The 16329-nt window shown below is 33.0% G+C and overlaps 1 pseudogene; it reads right to left on the bottom strand.

Annotated features, from left to right (window-relative positions):
* The window catches only part of LOC124897960, a 103667-nt pseudogene that overhangs the window by 935 nt on the left and 86403 nt on the right, over positions 1 to 16329 (bottom strand).

Raw genomic sequence — 16329 nt, 5'->3', positions numbered from 1 at the left:
AATGTTAAAGTAAGTTGGACTGACAAGTTTAGGGGGGTTTTGATGTATTATCTCTTTCTTATTTGGTAACTATTCAAAGACACAATTCTACTTTTACCTTTACTGATCCCACTTAATTAAAAAAAAAATAGAAACACATTTTTTAATAAAGGACAATTTGGTAAACATTATCAAGCCTTTTCTTATTTCTTAAACTCCGTGCCCGATTAAATTGCGATACATAAAATAAGACGGATGAAGTAATGTTATAAAATATAAGTAATAAGAACAAGAAGAATGAAAAGATAAATTGTTAATATAACGTAATAAGAACAAGAAGAATGAAGACATATTCGAGAGTAATTTTTTTTTTTGAGGAATTGTTGAGGTGTTTTATTGCAATGAAGAATAATCTCTTTATTTATACAAAAAATTAAATGTCTCAAAAGTTGAACTTTCTAATTTTTTCATAAATAGACATTCATTATATAGGGTAATACATTTATAATACTTCAACTTGAATGTCTAATTGATAGATAATGTGTCTCTTAAAACCCTACAAGAAAAAATTCAGCAAAATAAAAATTTAGTGAACGAAAAATAGTACACATGTCTAATAATATGCATATAGGCTACCTCTTTATAATCTTACAAGTAAGTCTAATAGGACAAAATCTCATATGAAAAAAAGAGTACAACCCGTATTAACTCCCCCTAATGAGAATATCCTTGAACCTTTTGTTGGGTTCAAGATTAAAAGGGTGATTGGAAAATAGAGCCAAATGGAGGGAAAAATTGAGATAACACTAAAAAATAAAAAGTGTACTAAAAAATAAAAAGTCTACTAATTTTTCCACATTAGTGGGAGAATGAAACTTTCAAGTGTTTATATTAAGAAACACTTACTTCACATGGTAAGTGAGACAATAACCAAGAGGTGCCTTGCATCATCATTATCGTCGCTCGTTCGGCTTCAAATTTGGATTTGGATTTGGATAATGATCGATCGATGAAATCAATCTTTTTGGACAAAATTTATTTGGGAAGAAATCCAATGCAGTTTGAAAATCCTAAGAAAAAACATAATAGTTTTGTTCCCCCATTAACGTGAATGCATGCAGTGCAGAAACAACTGCCGAAATGCGAAATGCTGCTTCGGAAGAGATGCAATCCTTCTACGAAATGACACACTGATTTAGAAAAAGAGATGTCTATTCGGATGATTGTGACTCTCCATAAAAAGGCCCAATGATTCGATGAACAGGCATGACTATTTCAAAGGATACATCTTTCCAAATAAACCATTGCCTCCTTTCGGAAGAGGCACTTGATGACTATATAAACTTGCATTTTTCCACAGGTTTAGTAAGAAATTTTTCTATATTAAAAACACTTCTTGTCTTCCAAAAATACTCCGTGTGATCATTTAATTGTTGAGTTAGTTCGAAGAGAATTCGATCGTTTGAGGTACCACTACAGTCGAATTGTTAGGCCATTTTATCCTGGAAGGAAAATTCTGCAACCTCGGATACTTGAAGAGAATTATTCCCTCAAGGACACTCTGCGAATTCGGAGGACTTGTTCTTTTCTGCTTCATCTTATTTTTTCTATAAAATTTTGAAAACACACTTCTTTGAAAGGTCGTTTTGATCTTGTGTTGAAGGTGTTGGAATACTGCATAAGTGTTCTTGATTTATTCTTGAACTCGGTTGAAGTTGTTGTGCCGAAATACAGATTTTGTGTACTTGAAAATTAAAATCTTTAGGAAATAACCTTTCAGAATCTGTGTTGTTTGGTTTCTGGAGATTAAAGCTTCACACTTTCTACTTCATTTGAACTTAATATGTGATTTGAAGTCATAAAAACTTCATCATAAGTTAAAGGTCACTCGGTTGACGATTAAAAGTCATAAAAAATTTATCGTTAAACTAAAAATAAGGGTATTTAAAGTTTCTACAACTTTATAAGTAGTATTTCGATATACTAAAATTTACTGTCTTTTTGTGATAGGAAAATAACTATTGACAATCATGTGAATGATATTGCAACGACTGTGGCAACAACTAATATTGCCACGAGTCACACGAGTGCTTCGCGGCAATGGCACCAGTGGAGAAACCTAAAAAATTCTTGGGTGTTGATTTTAAAAGGTGGTAATAGAAAATGTTCTTCTACCTTACAACATTGTTTCTTCAAAGATTTACATATGAAGAAGCTCCTAAGATGCCCGAAGGAACTTCAGACCAGGAAAAATTTATCGTAATGGAAGCATAGAAACACTCTGATTTTCTATGCAGGAATTATATTATAAATGGCCTCCAAGATGAACTATACAACGTGTATAATGGAATGAAATCGATAAAAAAGTTGTGGGGTTCGCTAGAAAGAAAATACAAGACTGAGGATGCTGGAACCAAGAAGTTCTTTATTGCAAGATTCCTTGAGTTTAAAATGATTAACATCAAGTCTGTTGTATCTCAAGTCCAAGAACTGCAAGTTATCATCCATGATCTCCCCACGGAAGGTATAAATTTGATGAATACTTTAGTTGAACATATTAAAAATGTTCTTAATGTTCACATGAACTTAATTGCAGGTTTGATTATGAACGAGACGTTTCAAGTCATGATAATAATAGAAAAGTTACAACCTATGTAAACGGACTTCAAGAACTACTTGAATATAAACGAAAGGAGATGACAGTCGAACATCTCATAGTGAAACTGCATTGAAAAAGATAACAAAAACGCAGAAATAAGGTTGAAAGAAAATTCTGCAATAAGAGGAGCAAATATTGTAGAAGACGACCACAACAACTCCAAAAAATGGGAGAAAGCTGGACAGATAAATAATTAACATAAGAAAAAATTCAAGAAAAAAATTCTTTAACTGTGGCAAGATTAGCCACAAGTCAACAGATTGTCATACTCCAAAGAAAGGGAAAAAGAAGGACTAAGCAAATATGACTAAATCCAAGAAATAAACAGATGATTTGTAACCATGCTGTCTGAATGCAACTTGGTGGGAAATTCTCAAGAATAGTGAATGGATTCTGATGCCACCCGCCATATTTGTGCAAATAAGGAGTTGTTGGCTGTTTTTACTCCGGCTCAAGGCGAAGAGAAGATATATATGGCCAAATCTGCAACTGTAAAAGTTGAAGACACAGGAAAAGTCTACCTAAAAATAACATCAGGCAAAGTGTTGACTTTGAACAATGTCTTATATGTACTGGAGTTACGAAAAACTTGATTTATGTATCATTTCTTGACAAAAATAGATTCAGATGTGTATATTTTTGAAAAAATTATACTTAGTAAAGGAGAAGTGCACGTAGGAAAAGGCTACCTTACTGAGGGCCTACTCAAAATAAATGTAATGAATGTTGAAATCAATAAAAGTTTAATTTTTTCTTACTTGCTTGAGTCGAATGATTTGTCATGTCAATTATAAAACATTGCAAAAACTGATTAACTTAGAAGTTTTGCCAAACTTTGACTGCAATTAATCAAAATGCCAAACGTGTGTGGAATCAAAGTATGCTAAGCATTCATATAAGTCCGTTAAAAAGAATTCCAATCCCTTAGACTTAATAAACACTGACATTTGTGATATGAAGTCAACACCATCTCGTGGTGGAAAAAAGTATTTTATAACTTTATTGACGATTGCACTAGATATTGTTATGTTTATTTGCTAAATAGTAAGGATGAAGTAATAGATGTGTTTAGGCAATATAAAAAAGAAGTTGAAATCAGTTAGAGAGGATAAAATTAAAATGCTAAGAAGTGATAGGGGTGGAGAATGTGAATCTCCCTTTTATGAAAATATGTGTAAAGAATGGAATTGTCTATCAAACTACGGCCCCGTATTCACCTCAATCCAATGGAATTATGAAAAATAAAAACCAAACCTTGAAGGAAATAATGAATGCATTACTATAAGTTCAGGTTTACCGAAAAACTTGTGGGAGAAAGCTATCCTTACAGCTAACCGAATACTCAATGGAATGTCCCATAGTAAGACACAATCAATTCCATATGAAAAATGGAAAAGAAGGAAATCCAACTTGAAATATTTCAAAGTATGGGGGTGTTTAGCGAAGGTTCAAGTTCCTACGCCTAAAAGGGTAAAAATAAGACCTAAGATAGTAGACTATGTATTCATAGGATATTCTAAAAGTAGTAAAGCATGTCGGTTTTGTGTTCATAAATTCAAACATCTAGTTATCAATGAAAATATAGTAATTGAATCAGATATTGTTGAATTCTTTGAACATATTTATCCGTATAAAACTAGACATAAATAGTCTAGTAGGGGGTCTAAATGAACTCGAGATGAACCAAGTGAGGATGTATATAATGATGAGAATCCAAGATATAGTACACATCAAAGAATGTCAACTTTGTTTGGATCAGATTTTGTAATATTTCTATTAGAAAATGAGCCTCAAATATTTAAAGAAGCGTTGTCGTCTTCAGACTCATCCTTTTGGAAAGAGGTAATCAATAGTGAGATTGACTCAATCTTAAGCAACCATACATGGGAGTGGGTTGATCTTCCTTCGGGAAATAAAACTTTAGGTTTTAAATGAATCTTTAAAAGGAAAATGAAAATAGATGGTACTATTGATAAATACAAGGCAAGACTTGTAGTAAAAGGCTTCAAATAGAAAGAAGGCCTTGATTACTTTGACACGTACTAGCAAGTAACAAGGATAACTTCAATTCGAATGTTAATTTCCTTGGTGACGGTCTAATGTCATTTTGGGTGCATGTTCACTACGGAAAGTTCAAAGGGAAACCTACTTATCCAAATATTATCAATTTTTTCTTGATTATCACATACTTATCCATAAAGTTTTACAAAAAAGTAGCCATTCCCCATTCATTTAGGGGATTTTTAGGTTCAAGATTAAAAGTGTGAATGGAAAATGAAGGGGATAAGTGGAGGGAAAAAATGAGATATCACTCCAAATGAAAAGTATACTAAAAAATGGAAAGTATACTAATTCTCCCACATCCAAAAGTTGAAGGTGGCATATGTGAGAATATTACGATGGATGTGTGGCCATACCAGGAAAGATAGGGTGAGGAATGAGATTATGGGGAGAAGGTGGAAGTTGCCTTGGTGGAGAACAAGATGCGAAAAGTAAGGTTCCGTTAGTTTAGGCACGTGATGAGGAAGGGCTCTAATGCTCCAGTGTAGAGGTGTGAGACACTGGCTATGGATGGTTTAAGGTGGGGTAGAGGCAATTGAAGAAATATTGGAGAGAGGTGATTAGGCATGATATAGAGAAGTTACAGCTTACAGAAAAACATGACCCTTGATAGGAAGGTGTGGAGGATGCGAATTAGAGTAAAGGGTTATGGGGTGAGAGTGCATCAGTAATAGTAGAGGAGTGTTTCTCTGTGTCTGGAGTGTCTTGTTTGGGGTAGCGGTGGTAGTTTATTTTGCATACCATACCAGTTTATATGTACTTATCTTTTGTGGTTGTTATAATGTTAGCTTGTCTTGCATACCATACTAGTTTATATGTACTTATCTTTTCTATTTGTTATACTGCTAGCCATCCTAAGCCAGGGGTTTATCGGAAACAACCTCTCTACTTCTCCTGAGATAGTGGTATGGTCTGCGTATACTCTACCCTCCCCAGACCCCACAAGGTAGGAATACACTGGGTTTGTCGTTGTTGTTATTGTATTGGTGGGAGAATAAAACTTTCAAGTTCTTATATTAAGAAATACTCCACATGGTAAGTGAGGCAAGAACCAAGAGGTGCCTCGTGCTGTCGTCATCGTCACTCGATTGGATCGGCTTCAGATTTGGATTTGGATTTGTCAAATGATTAATCGATGAGATCAATTTTTTTGGACAAAATTTATTTAGGAAGAAATCCAATGCAGTTTGAAAATCCAAAGGAAAAGTGTAATAGTTTTGTTCCTATATTAACGTGCATACATGCAGTGCAGAAACAACTGCAGAACTGTGAAAAGATATTTTCGAAAGGGATGCAACCCTTCTAGGAAATAACATACTACTTCAGGAAAGGAGATGTTTGTTTGAATAGTTATGAATATCCATAAAAATACACAATGATTCGATGATCAGGTATGACTGTTCAAAAGGATATATCTTCCCGAATGAACCATTGCCTCCTTTTGGAAGAGGCACTTGATGGCTATATAAATCTACATTTTCCCACAAGTTAGTACAAAATTTTTCTATATTAAAAAAACTTCTTGTCTTCCAAAAATACTCCATGTGATCATTTAATCGTTGAGTGAGTTCGAAGAGAATTCGATCGTTTGAGGTACCACTACAGTTGGATTGTTAGACCATTTAATCCTGGGAGGAAAATTTCGTAACCTCGGGTACTTAAGGGGAATTATTTCCTTAAGGACACTCCGTGAATTCGGAGGACTTTTTATTTTCTACTTTATCTAATTTTTTCTCTAAAATTCTTAAAACACACTTCTTTGAAAGGTCATTTTGATCTTGTATTGAAGGTGTTGGAATACTTCATAAGTGTTCTTGGTTTATTCTTGAACTCGTGTTGAAGTTGTTGTGCCAAAATACAATATTTTTGTACCCGAAAACAACACCTTCGCATCCTAATATTGTGTATCTTCTTCTTGAAAATTGCACTTAGAAGAAACTTGGTGAATAAATCAGTCCTATTGTCATTTAAACAAATCTATTGCACATTAAGATCACCATTCTTTTGGAGCTCGTATGTATAGAAAAGCTTTGGCGAAATGTGCTTTGTTCTATCTCCTTTTATGAATACTCCCTAAAGTTGTGTCATACATTTTGCAGCATTTTCATATAAAATTGTGGATAGTTTGTCATATTTCAAACCACATTTTTTCTCGAATGATATGTATCATCGACATCAATCACACACATTCTCGACTTTCTTTATGAGTAACTATTATCTCAGCATGGTTCAATGAAATGACTACAATAAACTGCTTTGTAGATCTCCAAGATATGACAGTGCTCCTACTTATAAACACATAGCTTTTTTGAGATTAAACTTTATACGGGTAAGATAAATACCCAACATCAGCATAACCAACAAGATCAGGACTGTAATGTTTAGAATAAAATAACCCATATCGATAGTCCTTTTAAGTATCATAATATGCATTTGATCCCATTCTGATATCTCCTCGTAGGAGCAGAACTACAACTTGCTAACAAATTGACCAAAAAAATTATATCAGGCCTTTTAATCTTTGCAATATACATTAGTACAACAGTTGCAATAAGATATGGTATTTCACAACTAATTTAATTCGATAAATTTCTCATTTCAGCAAATAATCAATTACTTTTGAAAACTCTCCAAGAGTTCTAATAATTTTCAAGTTTTAAATTTATGCAATATAAGGATTATATATAAGTTTTTCATATATTTTTATATGCTTCAAACATTTTGAATCCTTAAAAACTTTTTATATAAATTTTATCAAGTGGTAATTCAGTATTTCATGTGTGACATCTTCAAGTGTCTGGAATGCAAATCAAATAATTTTTATGCTTACCAAGATGCACTCTTTTATGTCACTTGATAACTATTTCTACGCCAGCATGCTTAAATAAAAGTAGAATTCAAATCTTCGTAATCTTTTACAATATTGCTCCAATATTGTATCAAAGATATTATCAATTATATATCATTTTGTATCGATTTGCAACTAGCCATAACATTTTGAGATCTCATCGCTTTATTATTTTTAGGTACCTGAACCTCTTATAAACTTTCATGAAGTGTTAGTCGTAGGTTCTTCAAAAGTACATTACCTCCTTATTATGATCATTTGCTCCTTTTTTTTCAAGAATTATTGCTTTTACAATCGATTGATCTACCATACTTCTTACATGTAGTATACTTTGTCCTTCAGAGACATCTAATTGAAGCATTAACAGCTAAATACAATATCAAATTTTGGGTCAGCAAATGCTCCTAGCATTTGAACTTGAATTATCATTTAAATAAGGATCATATTGATGATAATTCACAATATATTTCTTAGTTGTTTATTATGTCTCCCTCATGTTAGGAAAACTAACATACATCACAAATTACTTTAAGAAATTCATCTATGTGCATCATGGTATATTCATTAATCATATATCGTATATTAAAAAATATTTAGATGGAATATTTGATTCATGAACTTAAACCAATTAAGAGGCAAAAAATAATCATAATCTGTTAGTCTAATGTATACAAGTGCTATTGTATGCAATATATAATATTTTAGACCAACACATGAAGTTTTGTTCTCATTAACAATGATTTAGCTATTTAACAAAGGCATTCAATGCTAAACCAACATGACCAAGATGAATTATCCTGATTACACAATTTGAAAATTATGCTCTTAACTCAATTTTACTAAACAAGCAAAATCTATGAATGTCAACTATAGGTTGATAATGTACGCACATGTGATCATCTTATATTAATGCATCTTTTCAACATATCACATGATAGGGGAACTAACTCTTATTTGTCTTTTATACTTTTTATATTTAAGGGATCAAATCTCCGCATTAGTTGGTCCAATCAATTTATCATGAGAACAAGTAACATTAAAGTTCAGAATAATTTTCTAATTCTTCAATATGTGTTTAATACTTAATATGCACATCTTTGAAATATCGCAACCATTCATATCAACTTATGAACTTTTATACTAGTAAACTTTAAATTTATCATGTCATGTGTTTTTTTGCTTTATATCAATAAACCCCTAGTTTATTATGATATGTGATCTCATCATGCTCGAATAAATTTTTCTTATTTTACCTTATCCATCATAATATCATCAATGTCTTATCTATAAAGGCGTCTTAAGATATAAATCGATGAGACTTAAACCCAACATCTTCATCATGGTGCATTGGGACTATATCCTGATGTCTTACCCTTTATGGAATGAAATTCGAGTCAATAATCTTACCTGCTTAATGGTATAACAGACCAAAGTATAATAAAAATCATCTTTAACAATGCTATCACTTAGCATGATTGTAAATATTTAGAGAACTATGTAGCCACCGATTTGACCTTAGTAGTATATAATTTTAAATCAAATACAACTCTTGAGACCATATGTATCCTACATCATTAGCGGACTAAACAATAATGGATATAGATAGGCAAATTCATCCAAACACAAAGAATACAAGTTAATAATATACTTATCTTCTACCACCGTACTTAAACAAGCTGTATGTGCTCCACCACTAATGTAGCTTATGATAATAAAAGCTTTTGGATAATGTTTTATGGATTTGCTGCCAATTAGTTTTAGGTTTCAAACTTGGGATAATAGTCAGAAAAATACCTGAACTTTGCCTGAATTTGCAGTTGAGCATACTGAATTTTGTGGGGGTCCTGTTACTCCCTAAACTTTTTAAAGTGGAATTAGTTCCCCCCCCCCCCCCAAATGCTATACTCAATTTTGGCAGATGGCGGTGTAATTCATGCGCCAATCTCATATTTATACGTGTAAATATGAGATTGGCGTATTTGTCCCAGTGGGAGAATATATGCCATTAAAATATGAAAAAAATAATCTAGGGGGGTAATAGAACCCCCGCAAAGTTCAGTATGCTCAACTGCAAATTCAGGCAAAGTTCAGATATTTTTCAAACTATTATCCCTTCAAACTTTTTAATAATAAGTATGTCTTACCTTTTGGATGACTATGTAGAAGACAGGAACATTCAACACTCATTTGGTTAAAATCTTGTGCTGATAATGTGTTATGAAATATAAAGTAATAAGAATAAGAGAATAAAGAGATAGGAGAGTAATTCTTATTTCCTTAAGGAATTCTTGAGGATTCTATTACAATAAAGAAAAACTGTAACACCCATATTTTTTAGCTAGAAATCGAACCATCATTCCTATGTGTATAAAATCTAATCCCATGATTTGTATTTTAATACATGTTTTATGATCATTAGAATAGTGTGAAGAGTTCTTATGAGGAGAAAAATGTTCATAGGAATCACTTAGAGCAAAGTTGAGTAAAGAGCCTTTGATTCGACTAAATTTTAGTATTCGATTCTACAAGAGTCAGATTTTAATGTGTATAAATTTTTAAATATGTGAAATTTTTCATCACAAGACCCACCAAATTATAGATAATCGAATTATCTTTCCAACGATACCAATTTCGCCTTAATTCGATGCCCGAGCACAAAGTTATGACCATGGTAAGGCCGTGCGTCGCATGACAAACATCAATAGACACTAGATGGGCTGTGCTTTTGGCGTGTACCGCATAACCCCTAGATATGCTTTGGTTATGTGTCTCCCAACAAAAGAAAAGTGCCCAAATTTCTCTATTTTGACATAGTTTAAGGGCGTTAAAGTCTTTTCACACCCCTAAACCATCCCTAACATTATTAAATGAATTAAGGTGTCTTTAAGCATATTGTTTCCAAGATCTTAACCCCCAAGAATCTAATACACAATTCAAAACCCTTGCTCTCTTCCTAAGAACAAAATTCATGTTTCTTCTCTTAAGAACTCAAGGATTTAAGTTCCAATTTCAAACTTTCTTCAATAATTTATCTGATTGAGGTATATAGGGTATTCATCAATGAGTTCCTTTCACCCATTGAGCCCAAAACCCTATTTTTGATTAAATTATGAATTATACTCTAGTTTATGATCAAGTCCAATGTAAATCATAAAATTCATCTATGTTTCCTTCTTGTTTTACATTCAATTTATGCTAATAGTTTGATCCTATGTGAATCATGTTCCTATATGTTGAAGTGCCAAAAACCCTAGGTCATGTTCAGTTGGCATCATGTCAAATTGTCAAATTATTCTTTAAACTTTATAAACATATTATGATCCCAAGGTTGACTCGTTCCTATGTTTGTATTCATGAAATTTATCAGACTATTGAAATATCTCATATTTTGCATCTTTGAACTATGTTTTTATATCACTGTTTTAAGTGTTGTTATCGATATTTCATAATCATTCAGTACTGGCGAGTTATGAAAACCCGATACCTACATGTTTACTTATGTTTCAAACCTTTCAAGTAATGAGTCAATCAACTCATTATTTTATTGTTAAACTCAGTTTGTTATGATCATGTTGAGCACTATCCGTTTACATGTTAATAATTACTTTAGAATTTATATGCATTGTTGTTTTCAAAATACCATAACTTGAGCTTATTAGTTATCATTGCATGCACCAGTTAGCATTTCAAAGTCTTTTTGTTGAGAGTGGGATTTATCACAGAGTGGAAAGTGTGGGTTTAGTGTATCCTACTTCGCCATAAACTACGTGCCACTGTAGGTTTAGGGGCCTCGCCAGAGAGTGTTTCCCCTTTCCCAATATGGGCTCAATTTAGTGATCACTCCAGTTCAAGTTCTACTCTGATGGTAAGGATAGAACAACGCTTCTCAATGTGGGTCAGATGTTGGAATCCATGATAGCTCACATGATTTATGTCAATTACATGATAGCTCCCATAATTTCAGTCAATATTCAGTTTATCTAAGTATAGGTTTGCTTCACCAAATAATCAAATTTTAGTGATTATACAATTAATTTCACAAATTATTCATGTTATTCAGATCATGTAAGTAATTCTATACTTGGTCTTACATTCTTAGTTATACATGTTCATGTTTTCACGTTTAGTATCCATGCATGATCTTTAGTTCAGTTTTGTAGCATGTTCAACTTTACATAATATTTACATACAATATTCATATTTTACCGCTTCCCAGCTTACAGAATTGTCTTCAGCTCATGATTTATAAATCTCACTGTGACTTATAATTTTCACATACAACCATATTTTAAATGCACGTTTCAGTAAATAACGTTTGTCCTCAGTTTTAAAGCATGTTTTAAATATTTTCATGATTTAGTGCATATCTCCATATAGTCAGTATATTTCAACTTACTGACCGCATACATATATGTGTTTGTGGCTACATCTTTCATAATATAGGTACCAGATATAGCTCATATATCAAGGTTAGATAGTTCCCAATTTTCAGCCAGCAGGTGATAAGATCTCCTATTTTGGGAACTCCAGTCAATTATAGTTCATGTACTGTGCTGTATTTTGATTATTCATATGTATTGATTAGTGGTAGTTAGAGGTATGTCCCAGCAATCTACAGTCAGTATAGTAGAGGTTTCATAGATAGTTAGTAAGAGTCATTGCATGTAATTCAAGTTTCTTTCTTTAGTTTTATCATGTATAAACTTTATCAGTATTACATTTATTTAGACTTTCTCATTATTACATTTCCGCTTAACAAATTTAGCTGGTATTTACATTATAAATCAGTTTCTCAAGTATCATGCCATTACATGGATTAGCTTTGGATTATTTGTGGTTCTAAGCACTGTGTTATGACTAAAGGGTAGCCTCAGATCGTGAAAAACTTAGTATCAAAGCGTAGAGTTCAAGTGTAGTAGGGTGTCTATGAAGCCTTATCTAGTTTAGTCTTGCAGAATGGTACGAAGATGTCTGTACTTTTGTTCGAGAGGCTACAGGACATTTATAAAATATTTCCTTTTTTTTCATGTTTCAGTTCGTGCTATAGAAAGGTTCTCTAAGAAACTTATACATATTCTCATCATGCTTCGTTCATGTCAACTCTGCTTTATTTTCAAGGTAATAGAAATAGTGAAGCTTAAATTCTTATCAATAGAGTTTTCTCAGATAGTCCCTGCAGACAGCTATGGGATTGCATGTTGGCTCAAAAGTATCCCACCAGTGCCTTTATTTTCCAAAGTATTAAAGATTTCATTCATGATCATGGAAAAAAATTATGGATTGAATCAAAGTAAATATGCACTCAGATCCCTATTCAAAATCCTACGACAACCCATGACCTAGTGAAACACCCTAGTTTTTGAACCTTGGAAAATTTCCTAGAATTCTTATATCTAGACCTAATATGAGTCATGGGTACGAGCCATATATTGGGGTTACATATGTAATGATGGTCCAGTCATATACTAACCAGTATTGGTTGGTAGGATGGATTTTGGTTATTGGAATGGATACGACTTAAGGGTGTGAGTCATGTTGGTGGTTACAGATCATTGGGTTCCTTAACTCAATATTAGACTTGGATACTTAGTATGGATCTGAGTACGAGTATCTTACTGTAACGCCCCGAAATATCATCCCTAGACACCACAAGGTGCCCAAGGCTACACGTAGCCTCAAGCTAACCCTTTAAGCCAAAACACTACCCTTGGGTTCAAACACAACAACATACATGCTACGCTAAGGATATATATATAAATACATATCATATCACATCAGACATGACACGGAATATCATTAGACTGTACACATATATAGAATGTCTATACACAAATCAACCCAACAATACACTAGTCTAACATAGCCTCTATACAGCAAAATCAACGAGCCATTGGGACAAATCCCCAAGTGACTCAACAGACCAAAGGGATCTCAAAATAAAAACACAAAAACTAGCAACTTGGTCCTTGAACCGTGAGGACTCACCACTGAAGGAACGTAGATATGATACTCGGATATTACTATCGTGGCTGCGGCTGAGTACCTGAACCTACATCATGATAAGAATGTAGCCCATAGAGAAATATGTGGGTCAACACAAGATACGTACTGAGTATGTGGGGGCGCATGCAAAATATAAATAATATCATAAATTTTGTAAAAACGTACATACAGACCATAATGACACACCTGGCCTGAGTAACATTGAATCATGTAACTCATAACATCTTAGATAGGAAATATAGGAGAAAAACCTCATAAATCATTATAGATCATCATAGGCAACTTGACTTACCACATCAAAACTCAGAGTGACTCATTATTTCAATAAACATAAATCTTATGGACAAGGGAGTTTTCTATAACCGACAACCCCACGTGAGCTACGTCGAATACCAATATTTGAAACCCCCATTGGTGGGAGCGTCATACTCTTTGCCAGGGAGTACGACCTTAAAACTGCAATAATCACAATCGGGCTCTTTGGCCAATAATATTATTATCAAACAACCCTACGATGGCACATAGGTTTGGGGAGATACCAAATTTCCCTCTCGGTGCTAATTACTACTCCCCGACAAGCTCAGAACGCATTAGGAAATCCACTACAACATCACAAGGGTCTTTCATAAAGGCCAAATCAAATCTCTTTCTTATTTATCAAATTATATCAATTTGTGGATTCTTAACTCAACACATTTTAGCTCAAAATATTTTAATCTTCCTCAACATCAACAAGGTATCAATGCATTGAACCATAACCGACTCGACATTTGGACAAGGATATGAAGACTCAATACATAATATTTTCAACAATTTAACTCATTAAAACCATCTAGAAAATACCAAGACTCATTGCAACTTCAATATCAACATTTCTCAATTTGCCATCCAACTCTCATTTAAAGGTACTTGAGACATCAACCCATAGTAGGGATATAAAATTTCCAATATCAATTATAAATTCATAATAAGGAAATAGTGGAATGATAGTATAAATCAAGGCCTAACAAATTAAATCATCATACTCTCATAATCAAATACATTTTGGACATAATTCCATCTCAACATCATACACATATCGAATGACATAATCCCATATCTCATGGACAATAATATAATATATAAAATAATATTTTTAATTCATGGTAAAACATGTAAAATCTCATGTCAATGTAATTCAACAAAAATATCGGGCACAAGATCGAAAGGATAATCTTGTTCAAAGCCCCACATACCTAAAAATGGAAGATGAATATGAACTTCCGACTCTGGAACTTTATTCACAAAAATAAAGGGTGTTTCTCGAAGTCCTTAACATGATCAACTCAAATCCCAAATCAATTTGAAATTTTTATGGTTCAATCAAGAGACATAGAAGGATGAAATTTGGGGTAGTAGGGTTGGAATTTGAGCCTTGGAAAATTTTGGTGAAAAATGAGCTATTGAATGCTCTTAATGGACTTAAATACATGGTTTAACTGGATGTATTGGAGTATTAAATGACCAAAATACCCTTAAAAAATCAAATAATGTCAAATCTGTCCTTTGGTGGACTGTTTTGATAGGCTGAAGTAGATCGACCATAACTTTTTGCTCCGATGGCCAAATTGGATGAAACTAATTTCATTGGAAAGAGGAATTTCAGAGATTTTTTTTGATATATAGTAGATCACCCAGATCATTATGTACAAGGAGTTATGATCATTTGAAGTTGACCCTAAAATTTGCCTGGCCTCAGTATTTTTTTCCTGCACATTTACTGTTTGCCACTATTCATGGTTAGATAGGAATGATCATAACTCATCGCTTGAGTGTCTATTTTGGATGATCCATATATCATTGGAAAGCTTATTCGATGCTTTACGCAATGACGGGTCGCATATCCACAAATTCCACACAGAAAAATTATTAATCGTAATAAAGAACAGAATTCAACATATTTTTATTCGAGATCTTAACGAAAAATTTTTCTGGGGAATCACACTCTCCATGAGCCATAATCCCGGGTATGAATCGTACTAGGGACTCGTATAGTTGATAATATTCAATCTTCCTGGTATATTTTTTTCCAAGGATATAGGTCATGGATATTGATCATATACTTTGGTTACGACTTGGTTGGATGATTCATATACTAGATAGTGTTTGGTTCAAGGATGGAGTTTCAGTATATGAGTGGTGGATACTGATCGTATCAGAGGGTACGACTTATGAGGGTCAGTCGTATCCCTGTGATAGGATTTTAGTACAACTTAAGTGGGGGTATTCTGGACATTTCCCCACTTATCCTAATATGGCCCCACAAATTCTAACCTATATGGGAGGTTATTTACCCAATATTCTATTCATTAACACTTATAAACTCTTCCTAAATACATCATAATTATCTCGAGAGATTTTGGGTAATGAGATCTAAGGTTTCAACTAAGAGATCAATTTGGGGCTTGTCTTGGTGATTTCTTTCTATCATCATCTTTGTTTAAGGCATATCTCTTCCTTTATTATTAATTTTCCTTAAAGTCATGGTTTATATGAATGTTTTCATGTTTTTACTATTACATGATTTTGGCTTCAAATATGATTTAGGGGTTTCGATGTTAAATGGTTGGTTATGGTTTCCCATGGTCTTAATTATGCTTTTCTATTCATTAATAGTTGTTTTGGATAATTGGATTAAATGGGAATGGTTTATTAGTAATTGGAATTTGTTTTGATCATATTATGCACCCGATGTATTTGACAAAATACTTAAAAAGATATATTCATTGCATTGACTTCT

This window comes from Capsicum annuum, chromosome 4 (assembly GCF_002878395.1).
Source record: "Capsicum annuum cultivar UCD-10X-F1 chromosome 4, UCD10Xv1.1, whole genome shotgun sequence".
Classification (NCBI taxonomy): domain Eukaryota; kingdom Viridiplantae; phylum Streptophyta; class Magnoliopsida; order Solanales; family Solanaceae; genus Capsicum; species Capsicum annuum.
This window is presented reverse-complemented; position numbering and strand designations above follow the sequence as displayed.